This window comes from Schistocerca nitens, chromosome 4 (genome assembly GCF_023898315.1).
Source record: "Schistocerca nitens isolate TAMUIC-IGC-003100 chromosome 4, iqSchNite1.1, whole genome shotgun sequence".
Lineage (NCBI taxonomy): Eukaryota > Metazoa > Arthropoda > Insecta > Orthoptera > Acrididae > Schistocerca > Schistocerca nitens.
In genome coordinates this window covers 798,702,683-798,711,498 of record NC_064617.1, presented here as the reverse complement: position 1 = coordinate 798,711,498, position 8,816 = coordinate 798,702,683, and the positions used below count along the sequence as shown (strand labels likewise).

The window sequence follows — 8,816 nt, the reverse complement described above, 5'->3', positions numbered from 1 at the left end:
GATATAATGAACAGAGGCATTTTTTGAATATAATTAGAAATGTTCGTCAGGATAGAAGTCAGGAGCGGAGGGCGTTGTAAAATGACAATTAATTGAGTGGAATGGACCCAGTTTATTCTTGTAATGATGGTACAGTGGTGCCTACGTAGGGCTGAGCAGCCCCAAGAGGGGTTGCCGTCTGCTCATCAGAGAGGCAGAGGCTAGAGGAGCGACTACTCGGGGCCGAGGTCAGAAGCTAAGAGAGCGCGGAGCTGTTTCCAAGCCGCCCTCGCCGCTCCCGGCCGCGTCCCCACGTAATCACACGATTAGTCTCTGATTGGAGGATTGATTCCGCCAACGCGCCTTGCTGGTAGCGTACCCCCGTCAGCGCAACCAACCCGTGGGACTTGAGTCTGACCGAGGAGCACGTGGCAGGAATGTGCCGACCATGGTCTTCCGGCCAACACCTTCCACCACAGTATGCCCAAGCCGGCTACGGCCGAACATTATGCATTGAAAACTTATTTAAATAAAATTTTGTCGGCAATGATCCCTCTTGGGGGGTCTCCTCCCTGCACAGAAAATATGATGCATGCTTTCAGATTCGATGTACAGAAAAATGACAGAAACACATTCACTGTGTACTACACACCAGCAATGCATACATTTCTTATACATACATCTCTAAACCACTATATACAGAGACACTCGTAAAAGTCTACTTTAGTTGCCCACTGTCTCTCGTCATTATAAAAGTATTGACATCCCAGCGGAGCAGCGGGGAATAGATAGGATACCATAAACACTAATAAATTTTGGTCATTATCCATTGCTTAAGACAACTTCTCTAGAAATTTTGAGAACATTTTAGACACGCAACGTGGTTTACCTATTGGAAAGAGCTGAAGCAGACGTCTGATAATGTACGCAACGAGCGCCTTCTCGTACCACAAACGAAACACCCCAGAAAATAACAAGTAGGTCAGGCGTTTGAACGACAATTATTCCTGTCTGCTTTCTTTTTATCCTCGAACTGGTTCATAGAATCGATGCGAACAATAGCACTGCAACAACTAACACTGATTATAGCCAGTAATACGGTCCAGAGTGCCGCAGTATGACAGATCTGTTAATGTTCACTATAGGGGCTTTTGCATTGGTGATGAATTTATGGAGGAGGAGAAATGTATTAATTTGAGATGAGGAATGGACACACGGAAAGAACTATGCCTGCAGTTGTGAAGCCAAACGTGTTGTGGGATAACTCTGCCAGTAGAGTACGAGAAACTTCGAACAGTTGTTTGTAAGACAATAATAACGCGATATATTGTGTACGTGGTTGATAACATTGGAGAGCAGGGTAACACAACCGACGTGTAGGGTTACATCATGAGGGATGGGATCAGTAGAATCTACTAACGCACCGCAGGTAAGGTGAAATGTACTTGATGTGGTAAGTACTGACAAGACGCATATCCTGTTTTACGACCGTACCAACAGTTAAAGGAAACAGGACAAGTGGTACCACAGCATAACGACCGAGCAGGACAATGAACAATGAATTATACGAATTGACAACTTGGGAAAGGAAAGCTTAAGATACCATCAATCACACTCGATCACTTGAACAATGAAATGGATTTCGTACACAGTGGTGTTTGAGTACTAATAGCAGTGCATTATAATTTTATTTATGTGTTGCCGCGCGGGATTAGCCGAGCGGTCTCGGACGCTGCAGTCATTGACTGCGACTGGTCCCGGCGGAGGTTCGAGCCCTCCCTCGGGCATGGGTGTGTGTCTTTGTCCTTATGATAATTTAGGTAAAGTAGTGTGTAAGCTTAGGGACTGATGACCTTAGCAGTTAAGTCCCATAAGATTTCACACACACACACACACACACACACACACACACACACACACACACACACACATTTATGTGTTTATTTATTTGTTGGAGTCACTTTGTGGTCGCCATCCAGATTCTATGTCACGGTTCATTTAGTTAACGACAAAATTAATTATCCTAGTTAAAATAGTAAAATCATATATAAGTATGGCATTTGGTCACAATTTGTATATACATGTCGTCCGAATGAACAGTCATAACATGAAGAAACCACATATCTGCTAGTGGTTTGTGCAGCCTGTTACTACTATGAACTACACGTAAATGAAGAAATCTAACTAAAACATACGAAAATGTGGCCCAGGCAATGAAGATCTAGAGGTTTCGCAACTATTACAGTGCCTTTGTTTGTAGTATCTAAGAAACATTATCATAAATTGGAAACTGACGACTATGTTTTGCACTTACGACAGCCAATGGCTGCTGTTACCATAAATATAACAGTAATCTAACTTTATTTGTTATATAAGCGTAAGTATTTGATTTAAGCCATATGTCGGAAAATCAGTTCTGCTTTTTGTCGTTTAGGTGACGTTATAATTGTAAATGTTGGCGATGATTCCGACATCTAACAAAGAAGACATAATGTAGTCACAGAACATTCCACTTTTACTAACTGGCGCTCTTCCTTCACTCTCACTCTCTATAGGACCCTAGTCCCATTGTTTTGCTCTTGCGGCATCCTGATGAATCCGTGGCTACACCTTTCCTTACATTCCACTAGCAGCCCGAAATTCTGCTCGGTACACAGTTAATTATACACAGCTTTTCGGTATCTCTTGGTCGTGTATAGATATGATGTATACGGAACGTTTTGTCTAGATGTGTGAAGTACCTTACAGTGAAGGACAACGTGTTCTGTAGTTACTTCGTTTCCGCATTCGCAAATCCTCTGCTCATACTTGAGACGTTCAAGAAAAGCGAGATAGACCCACTGGGATCGACGTAGTGTCTTTTCAATCTTTCCCTAATATTCTGGAAGAGAGTTGTAGGCCATATGAGTGTTGTCCCACTGACTCTCGTCAGGTACACTCCAGACTTTTCACCATGGTTTGTTGGTTCTGCAAACACACTTTATATTCTGGGTATTACCTATATTTCATTTCCTTTTATCAGTTTTCAGTAGTACTGCATCTAAAAGATATGTCTATTGGGCATATTTTGAGAACCGCAAATAATGACTCCCTGTAGACTTAGAAATTCCGTAGGTAGCGTCTCCAACACACCTCTTTGTCCTAGACTCACAGCAATTCGATGTCGCTCGTGGCTGAGTTGATGCGCCAACACGCTGGGTCTAACACCGGCAATCGCTGTGAGTATGTCTCTGTGGTACAGTTTCATGGTGGACGTTGGCAGACTGAATTAAATAGTTGCTGTACTCATTACCTTATGCATTATTTTAGAAGCATTACTGCTGATAGTCTACATGATCACGATAACGATGCTTCCCATCACTTTGTAATCATAACTGCAGGACTTTCTACTTTTAGAGGTGTTTTCTAATTTAAATATTGAATTTGTAGCTACTGATAAGATACCTTTAAGCAGAAAGTAAGTAGTTTTGTGCGCACAAGTCGTCAGTTTGTTTCTTTCCTACAGCTCAACTCACTACAGGCTCCATTCTCAAGAGTGACTCTCCATCGAAACCGCTATCAGAAGATCGTCACCGTACACAACCCCATCCATCAAACTGAGAAGGGGTTCAATCGTGAAATTCCAAGAGGAAGAGTCACAGATGGATGCCTGCGGGCATCTCTTCGTGACACGTTTAATCACCTTCCCGTCTGTAACAGGTCATTCCACCACGCTTCCCTTTCAGTGATTGTGGAAGCTGTGATAGAGTGACACTGGTATTTGCTTCTTCCTCATAAGCGCGAACAACTCAGGACACCTAAGGTTATCAAAAGTGCCGCTGATGTCAATAACAACGGTCTTGGTGTACAACCAAATGGTTTTGTCTATTATGTCGAATGCCTCATTTATTGATAGACGCTGTCTAAACCGAATGTAGCCAATGAAGTTCTTTATGTACCTGGAGCTAGTAACACAGGAGGCGGTTCTGTACGTTGTCCAGGAAATTTTCAAGGCAAACAGGCCTGTCATTCTACTTCTTCTCGCCTTCGCGTTGTTGATAATTTCTGCGTCCTCGGTCTTCCATCATTCAGGTATCCACCCCAGTCACTATTGTCTCATTGGGTACAGATGTTCCGTAGGATACGACCCGCGGCGCTGTTTGTTGCAGGATGTCTGTATCGACACAGTCGGATGCGGTTGGTTTCCCTTTCTAAAAACGGGTCCACAGCTACCGCAGTTTTCTCTTGCATAGAGGGGTGGGTGACGGAGCCAATGCTACTGTATAATTTTGGCCTAATGTGACCATGATTTCGGCATGTTCGTTCAGATCTTTTTCTAGATCATCTTCCGGAAAGAATTGAGGAAGCATATATTCAAAAATGTTCAAATGTGCGTGAAATCTTATGGGACTTAACCGCTAAGGTCTTCAGTCCCTAAGCTTACACACTGTTGTTGTTGTTGTGGTCTTCAGTCCTGAGACTGGTTTGATGCAGCTGTCCATGCTACTCTATCCTGTGCAAGCTTCCTCATCTCCCAGTACCTACTGCAACCTACATCCTTCTGAATCTGCTTAGTGTATTCATCTCTTCGTCTCCCTCTACGATATTTACCCTCCACGCTGCCCTCCAATGCTAAATTTGTGATCCCTTGATGCCTCAAAACATGTCCTACCAACCGATCCCTTCTTCCAGTCAAGTTGTGCCACAAACTTCTCTTCTCCCCAATCCTATTCAATACCTCCTCATTAGTTACGTGATCTACCCACCTTATCTTCAGCATTCTTCTGTAGCACCACATTTCGAAAGCTTCTATTTTCTTCTTGTCCAAACTAGTTATAGTCCATGTTTCACTTCCATACATGGCTACACTCCATACAAATACTTTCAGAAACGACTTCCTGACACTTAAATCTATACTCGATGTTAACAAATTTCTCTTCTTCAGAAACGCTTTCCTTGCCATTGCCAGTCTACATTTTATTTCCTCTCTACTTCGACCATCATCAGTTATTTTGCTCCCCAAATAGCAAAACTCCTTTACTACTTTAAGTGTCTCATTTCCTAATCTAATCCCGCAGCATCACCCGATTTAATTTTACTACATTCCATTATCCTTGTTTTGCTTTTGTTGATGTTCATCTTATATCCTCCCTTCAAGACACTGTTCATTCCGTTCAACTGCTCTTGCAAGTCCTTTGCTGTCTCTGACAGAATTACAATGTCATCGACGAACCTCAAAGTTTTTACTTCTTCTCCATGAATTTTAATTCCTACTCCGAATTTTTCTTTTGTTTCCTTCACTGCTTGTTCAATATACAGATTGAATAACATCGGGGAGAGGCTACAACCCTGTCTCACTCCCTTCCCAACCACTGCTTCCCTTTCATACCCCTCGACTCTAATAACTGCCATCTGGTTTCTGTACAAATTGTAAATAGCCTTTCGCTCCCTGTATTTTACCCCTGCCACCTTCAGAATTTGAAAGACAGTATTCCAGTTAACATTGTCAAAAGCTTTCTCTAAGTCTACAAATGCTAGAAACGTAGGTTTGCCTTTTCTTAATCTTTCTTCTAAGATAAGTCGTAAGGTTAGTATTGCCTCATGTGTTCCAACATTTCTACGGAATCCAAACTAATCTTCCCCGAGGTCCGCTTCTACCAGTTTTTCCATTCGTCTGTAAAGAATTCGCGTTAGTATTTTGCATCCGTGACTTATTAAACTGATAGTTCGGTAATTTTCACATCTGTCAACACCTGCTTTCTTTGGGATTGGAATTATTATATTCTTCTTGAAGTCTGAGGGTATTTCGCCTGTCTCATACATCTTGCTCACCAGATGGTAGAGTTTTGTCATGACTGGCTCTCCCAAGGCCATCAGTAGTTCTAATGGAATGTTGTCTATTCCCGGGGCGTTGTTTGGACTCAGGTCTTACACACTACTGAACCTAAATTATCCTAAGGACAAACACACACACCCATGCCCGAGGGAGGACTCGAACCTCCGCCGGGACCAGCCGCACAGTCCATGACTGCAGCGCCTGAGACCGCTCGGCTAATCCCGCGTGACAGCATATATTCCACTGTATGCCTATATACCCTCGTGTAACTCCCGTCTCCTATCCATAGTGTGGTCAAGACCACAAGTGTGTCGACCAGATCAGCCGGGATTTTATAGTCCGTGCCCCGTATATCTCGTTGAAACTGAGTGCACATACGCTTTTCCCATGAGTCTTTCCTCGTCTTGCAGGGCAGCGTTTTGTGGCCTTCTCTACCATTCCACTCTCGGTTGCCTATCCACCGTTGTAATGGCGCTTTGCTACAGTCTTCCGGCAACCGTAGTTTGCCTTTTCTCTGTGGGCCGCTTGGGGTAGTCTTCCAATTTCTTTGTTTTATCGTCGGAACCGACCTACTATGTGTCTCCTTTCGTAGTTAGATAAATGCTTCAATTTGGTTTTCCATGCTGGCTTCCACTGCGTCCAAAGGGAATTGTAATATAAATTTTCTCATCCCTTTCACAATATATGTTTAGCGGCGCTGCCTTAGTTTTTGTGTACATGTCAGTGCGATCATTGGAAGGAAGTACGTATAACACCATTCAACTGCTGATAGCACGCAGCCGATTCATACTTGACACGGCGACACAGATGTTGCTTGGCTGCCCCGTCCTTACTTCGCACATTGGCACTTGACAGGTGTTTTCAGCGAATGCAGGCCATCCTCCTCTATCAGGACCCTTCTTTCCCCTATTCATCACTGTGATTAAAGTGCCAGAACAATCGTCGTTATTAGATCTATCATTATTAGGATATTGTACGTCGTTGCATAGTCGACGAATCTATTAATGTGCTCTAGATAACTTCCTGCCAAAGGCCTTGCCGCAGTGGTAACACCGGTTCCCGTCAGATCACCGATGTTAAGCGCTGTCGGGCTAGGCTAGCACTTGGATGGGTGACCATCCGATTTGCCGAGCGCTGTTGGCAAGCAGGGTGCACTCGGCCCTTGTGAGGCCAACTGAGGAACTGTTGGATTGAGAAGTAGCGGCTCCGGTCTCGGAAACTGATTTACGGCCGGGAGAGCGGTGTGCTGACCACATGACCCTCCATATACGCATCCAGTGACGCCTGTGGGCTGAGGATGACACGACGGACAGTCGGAACCTTTGGGCCTTCATGGCCTGTGCGGGATGAGTTAGATAACTTCCTACTTTCTGCGAAGATGATCATACGCCGGTGATAGTATCAACGTACTGCGATCTCCTACAGCTTCCAGTTTGACTGTGTTTTTTATACAGTTCGTATATCTTCAAGGCAGCCCATTTCAGCTGGTTACTTGCATTACCGCCATGACATTTCGATGCTTCGTTGCGATCTTACCATCAGGGGGAATACGCCGCCAATCGACTATCATCAACGTAGTGGAGCTCACTGCCAGTTCCTCTAAAACTCTTCTGAGTTCTGCAGCCACCCTTATTGGGTTAAGTTGCGACAGTTTCACGCTAGAGGTCCGTCATAAATGCGTAGCATTTCGGAGCGATCTGCGAGGTGTCGACCTACACCCTCCCATGGGCTCTAACTAGATCTCTCTAGATATTTTTGAGATCCAGTCCTTGAGATCGTCGTTCGCATGCTCGACCAAGCACGTTACAAAGTTAGCTGGGACTTTTTTAAGGTTGAGAGACTGAAGGAACATTCGATCAGTTTGTTCTGTTGTGGGGAAACTACTTGTTTCGTTACTGTCAAGTCGGACTTGCTGATAATCTTTGCGCCGTCTTAATGGTATCTTTGTTCTCTAATCTACTAAGTTTTAAGTCTCAGTCTATCTGTTCGTAGTAATAGAGGAACAGCATCCTAAGTCTTAGCTCCTGTGGATTATGGCTTCGCATCGTGATGAGCCAATGAGCACTGCAGCGCCGTATAGTGAATCTCCTGTGTCCTACATGTGTGCTTCTACTGGATGATAGCTCGTAATAAGTTGAATGACGTGCACCGGAAGACCTTGACAATCCCTTATGTGTTTACATTCCTAACTGTAACACAACTGTAACAATGTAATATTTCGTACATATTAATGCACAATTTTCCAATAACAAAATGTAACCGCCAAAGAAAACATCGCTGTTGTACAAACAACAATTAATGTCCAGTGCAACTGTTCACAACAAATATCAAAAAGAAATTGTAAATCTGTAATAATGTGTATTCTAAATAGTTGTCTAATTGTTGTCATACATGGTACTGACAAACCATAAAATGTGATTTCTTATGTTAAAGAACAGTTTTACAGAACAAAAAGTCAAAAGATCAGTTTGACAATTCCAAAGACAATACCACAACTAAAAATCTTATTTAAGTGCGTTTTATCTTAGTCCAGAATGTTTGGTTCGTAAGAACACAAGCTCCTTGTAAACAATAGCCAGTAGTTATCTGAAGATGGTCTAATTAAGCCGAAAACTAGTTCATACAAATAAAAATCAGTAGAACAAAAAACCGCCTAAGTGTTATTCAACCCTCAATATGGAATTGTTCTATCAAGAACCGACGGAAGAATCCATAAATAAAACTATCGTAGTTTAATTTGTAGCCATACTGCAAAGATAAAGAGCCCTGTCTGGTGACAACAGAATTCGTTGTTTCCGGAACACTGCAGAACCTGCACAACGCGCGTGACTAGTCTTATACATATTTACATGTACACAGTACTTTATGTTGATTCCGAGAGAACACAGGAGTGTCGAATAAAAGGAAAAGTAATGAATAACTAATAAAAAATAAAAAATTATGTCTACTTCAGATCACGGGTTGCAGTGAGGATAGTACTTCATTCAGTATTGTACGTTCTACTGTATCTAAGAAGATTTGA

At 43.0% G+C, this 8,816-nt stretch overlaps 1 pseudogene; it reads left to right on the top strand.

The window, feature by feature from the left end:
- The first annotated feature begins 6,819 nt into the window (after positions 1–6,819).
- LOC126254226 (5S ribosomal RNA) lies at positions 6,820–6,937 on the top strand (annotated as a pseudogene).
- Positions 6,938–8,816: the final 1,879 nt, after the last annotated feature.